This window comes from Rousettus aegyptiacus, unplaced genomic scaffold (assembly GCF_014176215.1).
Source record: "Rousettus aegyptiacus isolate mRouAeg1 unplaced genomic scaffold, mRouAeg1.p scaffold_m13_p_12, whole genome shotgun sequence".
NCBI lineage: Eukaryota > Metazoa > Chordata > Mammalia > Chiroptera > Pteropodidae > Rousettus > Rousettus aegyptiacus.
The window spans coordinates 41,793,164-41,811,674 of NW_023416287.1; the positions used below are offsets into that span (position 1 = coordinate 41,793,164).

Here is an 18,511-nt window from a genome sequence, read left to right on the forward strand (position 1 = left end):
TCCGTCACCATGAAAGTCCACTTGTGGGCACAGTCCCTTTAAGAGGCATCTGCTGCTTCACAGCCTCCATCCCACCCAGCTGCTCAGGACCAGGCAGCCCTGCATCCTAGCCCCATCCTACCTTGTCCTATTGCAGGGTAATTTCTTAGATTTCTCTCTAGTTGTATGGCTTATTCATCTAGATCCCAGGAAATTTTTCCTTGCTGTTTGCTCCTTGTTTCCATCACAACTTTGGTTTAGTCGCCAGAGGGATGAACAGAGCCTCTATCATCTATGCCATTTTTTTCTTCTCCTAATTCTTCTTTAAATATTGGTGGAATTAATCACTGAAGCCATCTGAGCTGGGGATTTTTTTTGTAGGAAGGTTTTGTTTACTAATTCAATCTATTTAATTCTGGTTTATTCAGATTTTCTCTTTCTTCTTGGATCAGTTTCAGTTTGTGTTTTTCTAGAAAATAGTTTATTTCATTTAGGTTATCTGACCTTTTGGCTTACAATATTTCATAATATTCCCTTAAAGTTCTTTTTAAGTTTTTCTATGAGGTCAATTGTTATGTCTTCTGTTTCATTTTTGATTGTGGTAATTTTAATCTTCTCTCTTTTTTTTTCTAGGCAATTTAGCTAAACGTTTGTCAATTTTATTGATTTTTTTTTCAAAGAACTAACTTTTGGTTTCATTATTTTCTGTATTTTTTTTATTCTCTGTTTTATTTATTACCACTCTAGTCTTTATTGTTTGTTTCCTTCTGCTAGCTTTCAGTTATGTTTATTCCCTTTTTAAAAAGTTTCTTAAGGTGAAAGTTTAAGTTATTGATTTGAGCTCTTTCTTGTTCCTCTTCCTCTTTTTTCTCACATAAAAGTTCTTAGTTTATTAATCCTCTCATGAAAAATCTGCTCAGTCACCACAATGTTACTGACAAATTTATATTCTTGTTGTTCAATCTCAACTTCACTTTTGCCAGCACTAACATTGGCCTTTGCAGTCCCCCTAACTTTCTTCATTCTGTTCTTCTGTTCCTTTCACTGTGTTCTTGAGGTCTTTTTCTTCTCATACAGACTATGTCTTGCAAGTATATGTTTGGGTTAGTTTTCTTTGCATAATCCAAGGAATCACAAACTGTTCCAAAGCCAGTTGTCTTGCCACCACTAATATGGATTCATAATCCAAATACAGAGATGACATCTGGTGTGGTCTTGTACATTTTGGCTAGTTTTTCATGATTTTCTGTATTAAGGTACTATTGCCTTTCCAAGATGAAGGATGTTGATGGCCATTTGTTTCTGCTGAAGTAGTCTATTGGTCATGAACTTCTTGGTCAAGATAGTTACTGTGTCATTCATGATGGTGACCCTTCCTTTTCCTCTTTCTCTCACTCCTCCTCCTCTCCTTCTCCTTCTCCTTCTTTTCTTTCTCCTTCTCCTTTTCCTTCTTCTCTTTCTTCTCCTTCTCCTCTGCCTTCTCCTTCTCCTCTTCCAAATTTCCTCCTTTCTTAAATAGACCTTACTTTTTTATAACAGTTTTAGGTTCACAGTCAAATTGCGCAAAAGCATGGAGAGTTCTTATGTACCTCTGCCCCCACATGCACAGACTCCTCCATTATGAACATCTGTTTACATAATGGTGCATTTGTTATAATTAGTAAACCTACACTGACACATCACCCAAAGTCCACAGTTTATATTGCACACTTTACATTTTTTTGGTGTACATTCAATTGTTCTTGACAGAAATATAATGACATGTATTCACCATTATAGTGCCATACAGAAGTCACTGTCCTAAATATTGACTATTTTAAGTTGGCTATTTTTAAGAAACAAAAGGCTCAGAAAGAATCTTCCCCCTAACTGCCCAAATGGAATTATAATAGAGGAACTAACGGAGGACGGGTGATATCATCACAGGTAACTATAATTTAATATGAACTAAGTATGATACACAGGGGGGAACCTAGACTGGCCTGTTTGAGCAAAATACTTTCTGTCCCATTGTTAAAGATGGCCCAGCAAGCATCTGTTTATCAAACACTTGCTTTTTCATCCCCATGTGAATTATCTTTTTGATCTTTGAAGTCCCAAACCACACCCCCCTCCAACTTAGTCAGGATGTGTCAGTGTAGGTTTACTAATAAGCCTCAAATGTCCAAGCTGTCCCAGGTCTCTTATTCTTATGGGACACCTTTATGTCATACATAATAAATTTGGTTCCTTTCTCCTATTAATCTATTTCATGTTAATTTGATTATTAGTCCAGCCAGAAGGACTTTCTAATGAGTAGGAGGAAAACTTATTTTTGGTCTCTCACATCTGCTTCACATATGCAAAAACTGAGAGCTTTTATTTATTTTGTTATATATGAAATGGCAGCTCTAGTTGACCCTGAGTCTCCCTTTCATCAACTGATGACATGAAACATCTCAAATGACTTTATAACAATAACTTCAGAGACTGACACTTAATTCCCATCCTAGAACCTTTTTAAGTAGGTCAGGAGTCCAGAGTAATAGAGAGCAGACAACTTGAGAACTCTTTGTGTATGAAAAGGTAATTAACTACCCTTCAATACTTAGTGGCTGTAACTCACAATTATTTACTTCTTGCAATCTGAGGACTGCCTGCCAGGGAAGTTCTTATGTTGGGTCTCCAAGGCTCACATATGTGCTTTAGTCACTGATGGCTGTACTGGAGCAGGGGGTCCAGGACAGCAAGTGGTATAAGTTGCTGCAATGTCCTACAAGGGCCTCTTATTATCTTGGAGGTTGGTCCAAGCCTCTTCACAATGCAGTGGGCCCAAAGTTGATAGAGGGTGAAGGTGGGATCTGAAGGCTATCTTGAGGCTCTAGAACTCACACAGTGTCAGTCCTCCCATACTCCATCAGTCAGACAAGTCTCGGGGGGTGCCCAGGTTCAGGGGGAAGGAAACTCTCAATAGGAGAGGCAACTTTGCAATGTAAAGGGAGGCAGGATTCATCTGACACAGCACAGATTAGATTAACACAAGAGACTCTTCTGTTGATCTAGAGTAGCACCAGGTTGGGCTGGAAAGAAATTAGAGAGATTCATGACATCCAAAGAGAAAGAATGCTCCCTTGTTCTGGCAACAAGGACATGTGGTGCATAAGAATGCGCAATAGGTTCTATGAGAGAATACTCCGTTTGACTCTGAGCCTGTTCTTGAAATATGTGTCTTTCTACAGTGCCCAGGGGAAAGGGCTGACAGGAGAGAACTGTGATGGTAAAGTTTAGTGCTGGAATTAGTAAGAACAGAGCAATGATGTGACATCATACTGGAGTGGATAGAAACAGCAAGGGAAATGCCTTGAGTTGCCATGAGTGGGAGAGTTTCTCTATAAATCTATAAACAGAGCCATCAGTAGGAGGATCCCAGGCCATTGTCTGTGTCCTGTCACTGGGAACTCTTGTGTGGTTCAGCTTTTTTCTATGAGCTCATTTATCCTGTAAAACTGGGAGTGATAAGTAGATAACAAGTATGTCTTAATATGTAAGGCATAAATAAATAAACAAATAAAACATCTAGATTTTAGAAGCACCAGGAAACCAGTGGTTCATAGTTCAAAATTGCTTGGTTTTGACGATTCTGATGCAATAAGTCTTCCTGGGTGTAGGGTGTTTGTATTTCTTATGTATAGAGTAAGGATTGTTTTCTTTGAGAGACTAACGATGTCATAATTCTGGAACAGGACAGTGGGACAGGCTGTGAAATGTTCCTCTCTTGTTGGACTGGATCCATGGAGGAACAAATATGATACCTCATAGAAAGATCATGGAATTCCAAGACTGGTTCTATATTTTGCATGGCGACATATTAATGTGGTGCTTCCAGACCTTGTACCTGGTAGAAATATAAACTTGGGCATGGAAAGTCAGCTTTTTATGTTAACAAACATTCAGTAGGTTTGTCCCTGGAATCCAGGGTCAATTTAAAAGCCCAGCAAACCCAAATCCTGTCAAAAGGCCATTATCTCAACATTGGTGATATTGTTGATGAATGGGCTGTGGTGGTGTCATTAAAGTGTGTGATAGGTGAGCAGTGAGTTGAAATTGTCACCCAGCCTAGTGCACAGGCCAGTGACACCCCTTGCAGATAGCTCTTGTTGGGGTCATTGGTGTTAACAGGAAGGTGGGAAGCATCAGTGAGTGAAGGGACCTCCCTGCTGCTGCTTCCAGATTAGGGAGATGAAGTACTCTCTGACTGAGCAGCCACATGTTCACAAGTGAAAGATTGCCTGAGGAAGGGAGCAGAGGTTCCATGGGACCAAGTGTTTTGGGCTCTTGGTTCAAGCAGGCTGTTATCACAGCAGTTACAGCTGTGGCGAGGCAAAGGCAAAAAAATGGGATGGTGCAAAGAAAAAAAAGGAGCCACTTTACAATGTTGATCAGGCTATGAAACAGATTCATGGTGACGGACACCTGAAAACAACTGTGAGGATGTTATGACTATTTCTGCAGAGTAAAACTTTTATCACCAAGACTGCTATTAACGCAATCTATATTTGTGCCAGCCATTCCTCTGAGTGACTTGTAGAGGAAGTCTATCAGATGATAGCCAAAGGAGAAAGAGAGCGATTACAAGGATCGTTTTATACACTATGTAAATGTCTAACCAATGTACTATATACTTAAAACTAATAAAATGGAATTAAAAAAAAAGAAAAAAATTGAAAATTTAAAATTCGAATTAGTTTCTGTTTTAGTCCCATGCTGATAAATAATTGTCATAGTATAGCTAACATTGGCCAGCCATGATACAGCATAATGCTATGAAAGACCTGTTCTGATCATGATGTGACAGTAACAGGATAAACCTTGATTTGGTGATTCCACCATTTTATTTTGGAAATTAGCCAAAGAGCAGAGCTGATGAAGAAGCATCAATTACAGTTGGTTCTTAAGCAATACAATGTATTAATAATACATATAAGAAATTAAAAATGTACTTTATATCATAGTCTACATGAATAAAATATGTATAAAGATACCACTGGTCTATCTGATCCATTTGCTAAATAAAGAAATTTTAATTCTTTGAGTTTTAGTAATGCTCTATTTGTTAAAATTCTGATTTAAAAAAAGATATGTGAATAATCAATGCACACATGAAAAGATGTTTATTATTCATTAGGAAAAAAACAAATCACAACCATAATGAGATATCACCACTCACACACCAGAATGGATAATTTAAAAAAAATTAACAGTATTGAACGTTGGCTAGAATTTGGAAAAATTGGGATTTAGTTCGGAAGTTTCATATAAAGGTAAACAAACGCTATAAGAATATGAAAACATATGCCCATATAGAAAGTTGTACACTAATGTTTGAAGCAACAATGATAGCCAAACACTGGAAAAAACCTAAGCATCTACTTGTAAATAAAAATGAATTACTATTGATAAAGGAATAACATGGATGGATCACAAAAACAGTATTTTGAGCAAAATAAGTGAGACACAAAAGTATATATACTGCATGATTCCATTTGTATGAAGTTCTAGGAAAAAAGCAAATCTAAACTGTCATGACAGACAGTGGATTAGTGGTTGCCTGGGTTTGGGCTTGGAAGGGTACCACAAAGGAGCACAAGGGAATTTGGGGGCAAGAGAAACATTGTATACCATGATTATGAGGATAGATACACAATATATACATTTACCAAACCTATCCAACACTGTACTTAAAATAGATACATTTTACTGTGTGTGTGTTTGGATTGAAAAAGTTTATTTTTAAAGGCTTAAAGTTTATTTTGTAAATGTGCTGGATAATTATGTTCAGTACCCTACATTGCCTGGCTCTGATCAATTAGTGAGAGGGAGGAGTGCTACTCTGTCTCTCTGGCTCCACTTTGGCTCAATTAGGCAGTGACATTCCCTCTGTTTCCAGTACGTCTCTGCCTCCTGTTCCTCTCAGGGCAAAAAGCACTAATGGGATTATGTCTTCTCAGTTAGATACCAGAGATTAAATCAAACCCAGTCTCCTTCTGCGTTGAAATATTGATTATTGCCAAGTTCATTTTTGCTTAATCCCACAAGATTCTGCTCCTGACAAGGAAATGCCATTAACATTTCCCCCTTTGCAACCAAAGACAGGAATAGTTGTTTTTTTTTTAAGTTGATAGAAATGATGTGACTTGGTCTGTATTTTTTAGAGATTAGCCACATATATAGCTTTTCTGTGTTGACCTATTTCGCTAAATGGCAAAAGGAACTTTAATGGGACAGCATGTGGTGGTTGCCTCTCTGTCTAAACAAGCAATAATTTAAGCAGTGTTCATTAAATAATTATAAGATACTCTACTAAATCTATTAATTACACATAAGAGATAAATCAATCTCCTCTTTCTGATAAAGTGTAAGAAGAGAAAAATTTTGAAGTTTAAACAGATATTCTTTGGGCCATAATGAAATGTCATCACAAAATATAAATTCTTCCAGGAAGAAAAATGACCTTTCAGAGAAAATTGAATATTTTTCACTATAACCAGAAGCCAGTGGTTCTTCCTATGATGATGTCATTTCAGACCAGAAACATCTTATTAACTCTTATCTAAAGTTGACCCATTCTAAACTGAACACATCAAGGAAAGCTAAATATCTGGAATAAAGATTTAGCTTCTTCCTCTAACATGGTTTCTTGTTAAGATGCTCCACATATCAACATAAAAAAGGTCAGGCTAATATCATGGTGGGAATTTTTCAAAGCAAATAGTGTCCTTTTCTTCTCTTAGATTCTCATGGCAAGCTGCACTATAATGTCAATTTCCAGGCGCAGAAACTGAGTTGCTCGAGCAGGTATCACTTGTGAAAGTGTCAATCAACAGAATGGAAAGGAAGCACCTGCTGTCTAGAAGATGGGGACTGCAGCCATGTGTCCACCATGGGCCTGTGTCCATCTCTCATGGGGAGGAGAGAGAGCCCACATTGTCTATTAAATGGAATCATAAGTTTCCAGCTCTGTTATTCCCCCCTTTCCTCACTGCAAAACTGGTGTGGTTTGAAGAGGAACCAAAACAATAGAGTCCTGCTCCCTGGTTTTTATTCTACAAATCTGAAGCACTTCGGCCATTTTCTCCTCTAACATAATATAGTAATTTGAGTAATAGTAACACCATTCTCCCTGTAGGAAAAAGTATTTTTTCTTGTGTGCAGGAATGGGGTGTTCTTCGTGCATTGAGAATGCCCCATGTTCTGAGGTTTTAGCTTCTTGGAGTAGAAACCAGGGAGCTGATGGCAGGGGTTTGTGCTCAGTCATCCCAGAGCTCTGCCTTGTCCACAGAGATAGACTCCCACCAGAGCACAGGTGGCCCAGTGCCCCGAGGACTGACTGTTGTCATGGTCAGGGCCCCTGGAAATCTAAGGCTAAGGGATTGGGAACAAGATTCATGCTTTTTAATCTGGGGTCCTGCCATCTAAGGCACCACAGATAGGATCAGAATCTAGCCTAGTCCAGGTGAAGCAAGACCAGCAGTCAATGCATTACGCAGGCTTGGTCCAACCACTGTGTGAGATAGTATCACAAGGAGCCAATTGGATTCCAAGTTCAGAGAGTGTGGTGTAGGGCAGATGAGAAGGAAGTGCTTGTGGGGAGGAGGAAGTAAATGGAAAGCAAAGACATAGTGATGGAGGAGGTCTTGGAGGACTGTGGGACTGGAGCCACCCCTATGACCTGGGAAATGATGGGGACTTATCCAGAATTGCCTAGTTTTCTCTTGCCAACCAATGATCATTTGTATCAATTAAACACCAACAAAAAAAAACAATTTGGGGTGCAATGAAGAAGGAAACTATTCAGTGCAAATAACTTACTTGTGATACAGCACAATGGTGAGAACAGCACAGCTGTAGAACAGCTCAATTATGAAGCAGCATGGCTGTGTGGTGGCCCTGGGGCAAGGCCCATCTCTCACTAGACAGATCTGCTCCATTCTGCACTGCCTGCTCTTCTCTGCTCTGGGGAGACTCCTGCAGTGTTCCAGCTCCAGCTAGGGAAACAGTCTTTTGTGAAAAGGGTTAGCGCACTACCCATGCCAGAGAGGAGCCGACTTAAACAGACAGAAGTCCTCCCCCTGTTCTCTGATTGGTCCATCCTTATGCAAATAAGGACTCAAAATCCTCACAGTTTGCTTGGTCCAAAAGTCACTGTCCTGATTTGCAGGAATGGAGCCGCTATAGTTGGTCCATGAAGATATTGAAGGGGATAGAGCTGCCTAGCTCCTATTGGCTGGGGAAAGCCTCAGTCCTATTTGTTGAAATGTGATTCCAGGAACTCCTTTATATGGGCTAGCTCAAATGACAGGAACAGGCTAAGGGATTGGGAACAAGATACAGGCAGGTAGTTCAGTGCAGGCTTCTCCCCCAAGGGCAGTTTGTGTGAGAAGCACCTGTGTAGAAATGGCTGCCAGGCTCTGATTTTAAAATTTGAGCCCAGTTAGCCACCAGGACTCTTTCTTGGTAGGTATCTTCTTTCTTAGGGTCCACATTGTGAGCCTTCAGAATAAAAATTCTATCATCTGGAGTTCACCTGAGTATTTCTTTATTGTTCAGATTTCAATCTCTGACCAGAGCGAGATTTAGTTATAAATCAATAATACTACCATGGTAGCAGCCCTCCAAAACTACTATAAATATTTTTTAAATGTATAAATAACTCATGAGTCAAAGAATAAATAAAAATTGAAACTCAAAAACCTCTATTACTCAATGATAAAAGAATAAATAATAAAATAAATTATATTCTGATCTTCAGTCCAAAGGAATATAGCTGATGAAGTATCTAAAGTGCAATGTCAATGTGTCTTTTATATATCTAAATTAGAAAAGAAGGAACACTGAAAATTAAAAAGCTAACCATAGAACTTAAGATGTTAGAAAAGGGATCATAGATTAAGCCCAGAAATTAGGGGAGTAATAAAGATATGAGTAACAACTAATGAAATAGAGAAAATCAACATACTCAAAAGTTTATTGTTGGAAAGACCAATAAAGTAGAAAAGCCTTAGACAAAAATGATGGAGGAAAACAGAAATAATATAACCAGTATTAAGAATGAAAAATGTTATATAATTATAGATGTAGCAAAGAATTAAAACTTTCAATAAAAGAAAATATGAACTTGAAAACTTAGGTGAGATGGACACATTTTTAAAGAACTGCAAATGATTAAGATTGAAGGGAGAAGAAATGGAACAGTGGAAAAATTCCTGTCAATTTTGTCATTAAATAAACTGAATAAGTATTTAAAACTTTTTCCACAAATGAATCTTTCTACTCTCCCAGCGAGTTATTTTAAGATGCAAAATGGCTTTTCCTTATGTACAATTGCTGTGTCAGGCATTGCTTTCATTGGCTTACATGTATTAACTTATTTAACTGTCACAGTGATTCCACCTTGCTATTCCAATCCTCAGGTGAGTTAAGAGGCATGCAGAAGTTAAATAAACTGTCCAGGATCATGCAAAAGGGAGAACTTCCAGGATCTGAACCTAGACTGTTGGTGTGAACAGACTCCCCAATGCCCTGGACCCACAGATAATTCCCTAAGGACAGACAATTTCTGTTTTATGCAAACCCTTACAGAGAAAGAGATCCCTTTTCGATGAGTTGATCTAACTCTGATGACAAACCAGATAAAGAGAAGGAAAATCAGATCAATCTCTACCAGGGACACAGATGCAAAATGTTTAAGTAAAGTACTGCATTCTATAAAAAAGATAATACTTATGACTAAGTTGACGTTATTACAGAACGCAATGATTAAACATTATACAATTAAATAATATAATTCAACACTTCAATAGAGAAGTGACAATATAGTTCTCAATGAAAGCAAAAAAAATAATTTGATAACAAATAACTTAATTTATCACTTTCATAATTAAAGAAAAATAACATAATTAGCTCAATGAAGCAAAAACATCATTTGATAAGTTCGAAAAAAATTCCATGGTGAAAATTCTCGGTAAACTAGAAATCAATAAAAAAATTCTTAGTCTAATAAAAGATATTTGCCAGAAATGTATGGAAAAAAAATCCTACTTAAATGTGAAATGTCAGAAGAACTGCCTTTAAAAATAGGAACAAGGATGCCCGGCACCCAACATTTCCATTTATACTGTACAGGATATTCCAGTCAGAGCAATAAGACAAACGAAAGCACAGGAAAGAACAGCGCTGCCATTACTGCAAGTGTTATGATTGTTTACCTAGAAAACACAAAGATGCTATGGGTTCATTACCAGATATAGTAATAGAACCTAACATTGTTGTTAAATACAAGACTGTATATTAACGCTCATAGTATTTTGTACCAAAACAATTGTTAGAAAATGCTATTAAAAGATTTCATTTATGATAGCCCACAAAGATATGGATGTAGAAATAAAATTTTAAAATGTAAGACCTTAATATGAAAATGTATGCTATTCTATTGAAAGTCATTATAAAGTCTTTAAAAAGTGGAGAGATATATTGTGTTTGTACGCAGAAATTCTAAGTATCCTAGAGTTGTCATGTGTCCTCAAACTGATCAGTCAGTATAATAAAATTTCAACAAAAGCTTCACTAGGATTTTTCACAGGACTTAATGAGCTGATTTAACAGGTGTGTGGGAGGGAGAATGACCCACAAGGATTTGCCACTGTCCGTTCACAGGTGTCCTGACAGAAACCACCCCACTTTCCTGTTCCTTGCTCACAGAACCTACCTGGCATACTCCTAGGCATTGTTGGAGACCCTGATCTCCATTTATGTCCCCATGAAACAGAGCACACATGTGGCAGCTAACCCATAACATCTTTCTGATCCCTTAGAACAGTGTTCTCTTTTCGTGGAGGGTGTTATTCCCCTGGGGAAAGGGAGGAGGAGGCTGGTCTCCTCTGGACTCTACTTAATGGTCAACTATGGTGCCACAACCAGAATATTCCCTCAGAATTCAAGTGCCAAGGAATCCTCTTGTCTCCTTGCTAACGCAACACAACTGTGGAGACAAGTAATCCCACATTTATGAAATAGTGATGGCCCAATAGCCTGCAGGGGTGTTGGGAGGGTCAAAAGACGGTGCTTGGGTTTTAGCTGGTGTAAAACCAATGGTGGTCTTGGTCCCCGCTCCAGAGGAAAGCTAAGGAATTCAGACCCCATCTGACCTTTCCTTCCCTGCTCCATCCCTCCATTCATTTTCTCTCCCCTCCACTGGGTTTTCCTCAACATTAGGTGATGCTCATCATGCCTACCAAGGGAAGGAACTCGTCGGAGTTTACCTTTTGGAAAATAGCAGTGAGTGAGAGCAGCAGGCCAATCAGTCACAAGCTTCACAGGGCATATGGGAAAATGGTCGGAGAGTTGACAGGGCACATGAAGGCCTTACAATGATACAAAGCATGTCTTTTAGGATGTGCCTTCAAGGCTTCCTTGGCTCTACAGAGAAGGTGTTGGATTCCTGTTCTACCAGGAGCCCAGCATCTGGCAGGGCAAGGAGCCACCTGGGGTGATTAAGCCTAAGAGGATGTCCTAGGAGAGTTGGCTTCAGTGATAATTCAGTGTGTCTACAGCTCTCTCCAGTGAGCGTCACCATTTTCCTTTTCATTTACTCCTTCAGGGGGCGAGCAGAATCTATTTCCTCCACCTCCCTGTGTCCAAGTAGTTAACCGCAACTTTCCTGGGCCCTGGGCCACCATTGTGTGGGTGTTCTGAGCCTGCCTGAAATCTCTTTCCCAAGGTTTGGGTCTGTGGCTAATCAAACTAACAGATTTTGCAGCCACATGGTCAGTACTTTAGGTACCAGAAATAAACAGTAATCAATTGAACAGACAGGCTCAGATGAGGTATCCCAAGAAAGACTAATTTAAATGTGGATGAAGGTGAACAGATTGAGAAAGACCAGCACAGGGATACTGGGAGAGTGAATTAAGCTGACTGGAGATTGACGGTGTCACAAACATCCATCTCAAAGTCCCCTATCCCCAAGAGTAATATGAAGAAAGTAAATAAAGGTGGGCCAGGGTGATCTGGGAGCATGTGAGCTAGGGCAAGATGCTAGGCTCATGAATCCTTGAGTCACCTGTACATGATTGACACTTGGTACACATAGTGTCCACACTTCCCCTCTTTCGAGGGATGAGAAAGTGTGTCAGTGCCCATGTATGTCGATGCCCATGGGCTGGCTGAGCTGCTTAGTCCTCATCAGGGCAGACAGTACCCTGGCACATCTGAGGCACTGTTGCACTTAGGGTTCCAGCCAGGAAGTTCTCATGTGCTCAGGGCCACATTTGCTGAACCTCCTCTTTTTTAAAAATTGGAAACCAGGAGGGCTGGATTTTAGTCCTGGCTCTGTGGTACAAACTGTTGGCTTTTCTTTAAGTCATTTTTATTTCTCTGAGCCTCTAGTGACTTGTTCAACAAGGTCACTCAAATGAATTGTTCTTTCGAGCACAACTATTCTAAAATCTTAAATATTTGTAAGGTCTCCTGAATTAATCAATGATTTAACATTATCTCTTTAACACAGAATAAAAACATGAGTTTCGGGATTGGATCTTGTCCATCCTGGGGCAAACAACACGGTTGAGTTTTGTGCAAGGGGAGTGTGTGCACATCATACAAATGAACCTACTTCCTCCAGATTCTGCACTAGAATTTTACTTGCCTTTTACAAATTTATTCTCACAATATAGCAGTGGTCCCTGGGCAAGCGACACATTCATCACTGTGAACTGTTAAGAGTGTAGATTCTTAGGCATCACCCTAGGCCTGCTCAGTCAGAGACTCTGGGGTCAGTGTCCAGCCACCTGGGCTTAGCGAGTTCTCTGGGTGATTCTCATGCTCACTCAACTTTAAGAGCCATAGGTGCCGATGATCCATTTAGCCACTCTCAGTCAGGTTACCTGTGAAGTTATTCTAGCCCAGATGTCTGGCTTGTCCAATCATGGAGGCTTGGAGTTCATGGGTTTGAAACTCCACAGCTGATTTTAATATGCACCAAAAGTGGGGACCCTCAGAGCTGGCTCCTTGAGACCCATTTTCACAGGCATGAATTCTGAAACTCAGAGATATTATTGACACATTCTTAAGAGCTCTTTGTCAAGGAGGGAGTTGACTCTGCAGAATCCAGAATTGATCTTGGGTCTGTCCAGATATTTCTACTATGCCTGTGCTTTTCAAGCTCAGGTTTTAGAATCAAACACACTTCAGTCCATATGTCAACTTGGCTTCTCACCAGCCTATCTTAGTCACCTCACATGGGTAAGTGGATGGTTTGATCTCATTTCTAGGACTGCTGTAAAGAATAGAAGTGACAATTAAGTGCCTAGTATGAAGTAAGTACTCAATAGATGCTTACTATCATTGATAATAATACAGGATCTTCTCTGAACTATTTCACCTGTGCTAAGTTCAAGCTAAGTTAAGAAATGTTCATTCCTGGAGACATTTGGCTTTTTACCCCCTCTCTGGAACAAAGCAGGGGAGGCTTATAGTGTTACAATGGGCCCTGTTGATTTGTGTGATTTGTTGGAGGAAGGTATAAGATTTGGACGGAATGAGGGAATAGCTGTCACAGTTTTCTCTGTTTAATTCACTCAAAGAGCTGATACAGCCCAGTGTTGCTTCAGGCAGGGTTTGGAGGAGGAAAAATTATATACATATTCATCTAGCACCCATGTTCACCCCTCTTTACCCCAAATGCACTTTTGCTTCCCACCAACATACCCCATACAAGTGCACATACGGCCACACAGACATCTCTTTGAACTTCTTGTAACCATTACTTATCTTCACTTTATCTTTTTTTTCTCACAAAGCAAAGTAGCATTGTGATACAAGGTTGGAACTGAATTTAGTACATTTTATCTAATAGATTTCTGTATCCAGAGAGGCAGATGAGGCTTCAGTTTCCTAATATAATAATTTCACTTTATGGCAAGTTCGTTTGGTTGACATTAGTGACACCATTTAATTTGCAGCTTCCCTATACAGTGTCAGTGTCTGGGGTTATTAGGTCCTCATTAGGCCATCTGGGAGGGAATGGTACTGTGCTGCAGGACACTGTTGAGAAAAACGACTGCTCGCAAAGGGGCAGGGCTATTTGTGTAAGGACACTTCCATAAGTTGTTATTTTTTCTAATTTATTGACAGAGCATGGGGCGAGTGGGATCCTGTGTTGGTTTCTGAGTCTGAGGTCAGCTTTTTTCAGTTCTATGCCCTAGTACTCCCCCTCTGACCTTTAGGAGTTTCTTATCTATAAAATTATAACTATAAAATTAGAAAATCACCAGCTTGAGATTCCATAATCATGAAAGGGGAAGGGGAGAGAAAAGGAAAGAGGCAGCAGGCTTGAGGATACCATGCACAGACAGCTGTTAGAGGCAGGCAAAAGGTAACTCTCAGATCCTTTGAATTTCAAATCCTTTTTTCCCCTTTCAGAATTAAATTTCTGTTTAGTTTCTCATGACAATGTGAAAAAAATAGGGATTAGTTCACAAATTTAGCTCTTCATTTTCCTTTGTCCTTGACAGGTGACCTGACCTTGGGTACAGTGCTTTATCCTCCTGAGTATTTGTTTTCTCATTTGAAAAACAAATTGTGATTGTTGTGTTTTTCCTATTTCTAACATTCTTGAACTCTATGAAGCTAAAGTATTGTGATTCATGGGGTGATCCATGATGCTTATACTACATCAGGGTAAAAACTCAGGACTCCTTAAAGGAAAAGCTTATCCCTCCCCAAAACAATAAAAATAGTTCTGTGAACAGAAGTCTGCGTTTAAGCGATTTTCCAAAGCACCTTTTGACCAACTAACATACTCAGGAAAGTCCTTTCTGGTCTCTTGGGCTCCTTCTGTTCTCCCGAGGCCTTCACTTCCATAGTTCCCATCATACTTTCCAGTAGGAAAGGGTTTCAACTCGCTGAATTAACACAGTTATGCCCTTACTCACAGCATGCTCACGTCTAGCTCTTTCTCTTTCTCTTTCCAATACTTTCCAATACTCTATGTTTTGGGGAACCTTAGGGGGAAACTACTTGGGATCATTTTCTGATAGGTGAAGCATGGTACTAAAAATTGGTGCTTACGTTTGAGTGGTTGCAATTCACTTTTGTCTTTTTTATCAGTTTTGGCTGCCAGCACCAAATGCATGTTGTGGACTTTTAGTTAAATAGGAGAAGCTTTAAACCGGAGTCTTTATTTCATGGATTTCTAAGATAATTATGAGCAGGTGTGTTGAGTTGGGACTTTTCTTATCTAAAAGCCTCCTATTTCTTTCGCTTCAGTTCTTGATCTATTTGTTTAATAAGGTTCTGTCTCTTCTGATATTTTGGGTTCTCATTTAAAAACTGAACTTAAATGCAAGTCGCTTATGTCCCCTTCATTATTTATATTTCATCTAGAGGCTGTTTAACTTTTGGTGTTGAGATGTCCCTCTTATAATTCATTGAAAAACAATTAAGGCACACTATTTACTTTTCCAACACACAGGTACTGAGGTAAGTTATAGGAACAGAAATGGAATGGATGGGGCACCTGCATTGGAGATTTTCCACATGGGTGTGGTGGACCAAGTACTGTGAAAAGGGAAGAAGCAAGAAGGTGCTACAAACCCACCTGGATGCTTAAAGCGTGGCCCTGGAAAAGTCGCACCAGCCTCTCCTGGGATCTTGTTAAATGCAAAAACTCAGGCGTCCCTCTTCCCGCCCCAAGCCAGCAGTCAGAGCCTGAGATCCTACATTTTAATAATGTCGCTGCTGATTCATGTGCACATTGGGGTCCTAACCTAAGAGGACCACAGTTATGAGATAATTGAAGATGACTTTCCTGGAAGGGGAGGTCAGAGTTCACCAAGCCCAGAAAGGGGAGGGAAATGTTTTAATGAAGAAAACGCCTTGTGCGAAAGAGGAAATTACTAAAGATCCTAGTTTGTTCTGAGAACCAAAGAAGTTTGAGGCAATGAAGCAGAAGCTATCTTAGGTGGCAGTGATAGTCTGGAGACAGGAGAGGCGAGCAAGAGCTAGGTTCCTACATCCTCAAGCTAGCAGGCAGTAAGATGGGATATGGCCCAGCTGGGAGTGTAGCTCTGCAGCCAGTAGTTTTGATGCTCCTGTCCACTGGCTAGGTGAATGTGGGCAAGTTACAGAGCCTCTCTGAGCCAGTTTACCATGTGTAAAATGTTAGTTATAGTTAACATCTATCCAACAGGGCTGTTTCGAGGACTAAGTAAATGCATACAGAGTACTGTCCTGCACTCTGTAAATGTAATCTGAGTCATCAGTCTTACTTTTGACTGATGGTCTGTTAGTAGTGAGCACCATGGAAGATTTAGTTTTTTTGTTTGTTTGTTTATTTTTGGTTTTGTTTCTTTGGGAAGTGAATTCTGGTAGTAATGGAGATAATATAATGGAAAGAAAAACAGATGCTATTAGAGTTTAGTGGGACATCAAGAGGACCATGAACCCAGCTCCAGCTCCCTGGTGCTCCTCACTCTGCAAAGGAGAGGCCAGACTCCAAGTGGCCACATGCTCCTGAGCACTCGTCCTCGGACAGGCCTGGTAACTATATACCTAGGTATGGCCTTGGCCCAACTTGGCCTGTGTATCAGTAAATGCTGGCCATGAATAAAGATGGGTTTACATCTCTAGAAGAGAGTGATTCTGAAACAGGAAGACACCAGGTATATAGAGCAGTTTAGGCAGAACTGCTAGCCATGCCATGGGGCAGAGCAAGAGATCAGCAGCTTAGCCAAGTTTCATGTGGCCAGTGTTCAAGGGCAATGGTGGGCCAAGAGGAGAATAGGCAGCAACACAATGGGGCTGTTACAGGCTTTGACATCTTAGATCTGCTGCTTGTCAGCTACATAACTATGGTCCAGTTGCTGAACCACTCTGTCTTCAATGTCTTCCCCCGTGAAGTGGGGATAAAGATGGTCTTCTCAGTACTGTGAGTAATGAATGAGAGCAGGAGTGTTAGGTGCTGACACAGGTTCAATATGAGTCATGTTAGGGCTTTAGAGTAGGTTTGGTGCCTGCCTCCAACTCTCACTCTTGGGTTTTGTACCAAGGGAGATAATTCATAAAGACAAGATTTGATTGGGAACCAAATCATCATTTCGTTAACATCCAGCTAGCACCAAAAGTCCCTCTACCAGGGCAGCTCGGAGAAAAGCTGTTTGGAGTGTAGCTTCCCCAAGGAGCTCTAAGCAAAGCACCCTGGTCCCTGCCTTCTGCCTATTGAGTCATGCAATTTATGCAAACAGTGAGATGAGAGAGAAGCAAAAGGAATACAGGGGATAGGGCCACATCACCCAGACCCTCAGTAGAGCAGAGACCCACAGAGAAACAAGTGAAGGTTACCCCTGATAAGTCCCATTACTGCTCCCCTCTTTCTTCTCTAAAGGGGAGCCAGTGAGATAGAAGTATTCCCTCTAGGACCACCCAGACTCACCCCACCCCACTCCAACTGAAAGGTGGAAGAGCTTCCCTTCCCCAGTGACACTGACCATGTTGGCCACCACATGGAAAACACCATGGATACTACTCAGAGCATAGTTTAGAAGAATGAGGAGAGAGGGAAGAAAGCCTCTTTATTGTCCAAATAGTTAGGGCCCTCAGAGGAAAAATTCTGAGAAGAGTTATCCTCAAAAGTCAGTTAGAATTTTGGGGGGCCTGAAGAGCTCTCTCTTATCCGTTAGGTAATTCAGAAGTCAGACAGAGGGAGGCCCCAGAGTGGGCTGATTGTTTTCCTTAAATAGAGACTGTGTATTTTAGGAAAGGAGCATGAGACAGACCCTGTGAGGATGACGCTGGGAAAGAATGGACTGGAGCCGAAAGCCTTAGTGGGTCACTTAGAACAGGGTTCCTAAACCTCACGCTGTGGACCAGTACGGGTCTGTGGCCTGTTGGGAACCAGGTCACACAGCAGGAGATGAGTGGTGGCAGGCAAGCCAGTGAAGCTTCATCTGTATCTGCAGCCATTCCCTAGCGCTGGCATCACTGCTTCAGATCAGGCATTAGATGCTCATAGGACCACCGGTCCATGATGCCAAAAAAGGTTGGGGACTACTGGCTTAGAGAATCAACTTCACAGAAAGGCAACTGAACCAGGATGACCCTAATCTATTCCAAAGGTGCTTTGTCCTATGTGTTTTCTCCATTAGTGATCCAGTGCTTTATAGTTTGGGCTAAAATTTCAATAATTAAAGTTACTAATGGCTTAATGACATGAAAGTTCAGAACTTATCTCTAGAAGCCTTCCATTAAATATGCAATTACCTGGTGCCCGCCTTTCTCCCTGCATGCTCCATCTTCAAACATGGTAGTGGGAATGTCCTGGCCATCTATGTCTGCCTTAAGGCAGAGGTGGAGAGTGGGTTCCCTGGCCAGACAATCATTTTATAAATTAGAGAAACATTATATAAGGCTATGGTTTATGTCCTTAGATTACCAATAAAAAAAGTCTGGAGAAAATGTATTCTTTTTAAATGAGTATTTTTTGTGATTAGAGACTTTT

At 40.4% G+C, this 18,511-nt stretch overlaps 1 pseudogene; it reads right to left on the reverse strand.

The window, feature by feature from the left end:
• Positions 1–849: 849 nt before the first annotated feature.
• Positions 850–1,341, reverse strand: LOC107500698 (annotated as a pseudogene).
• Between the last annotated feature and the right edge of the window lie 17,170 nt (positions 1,342–18,511).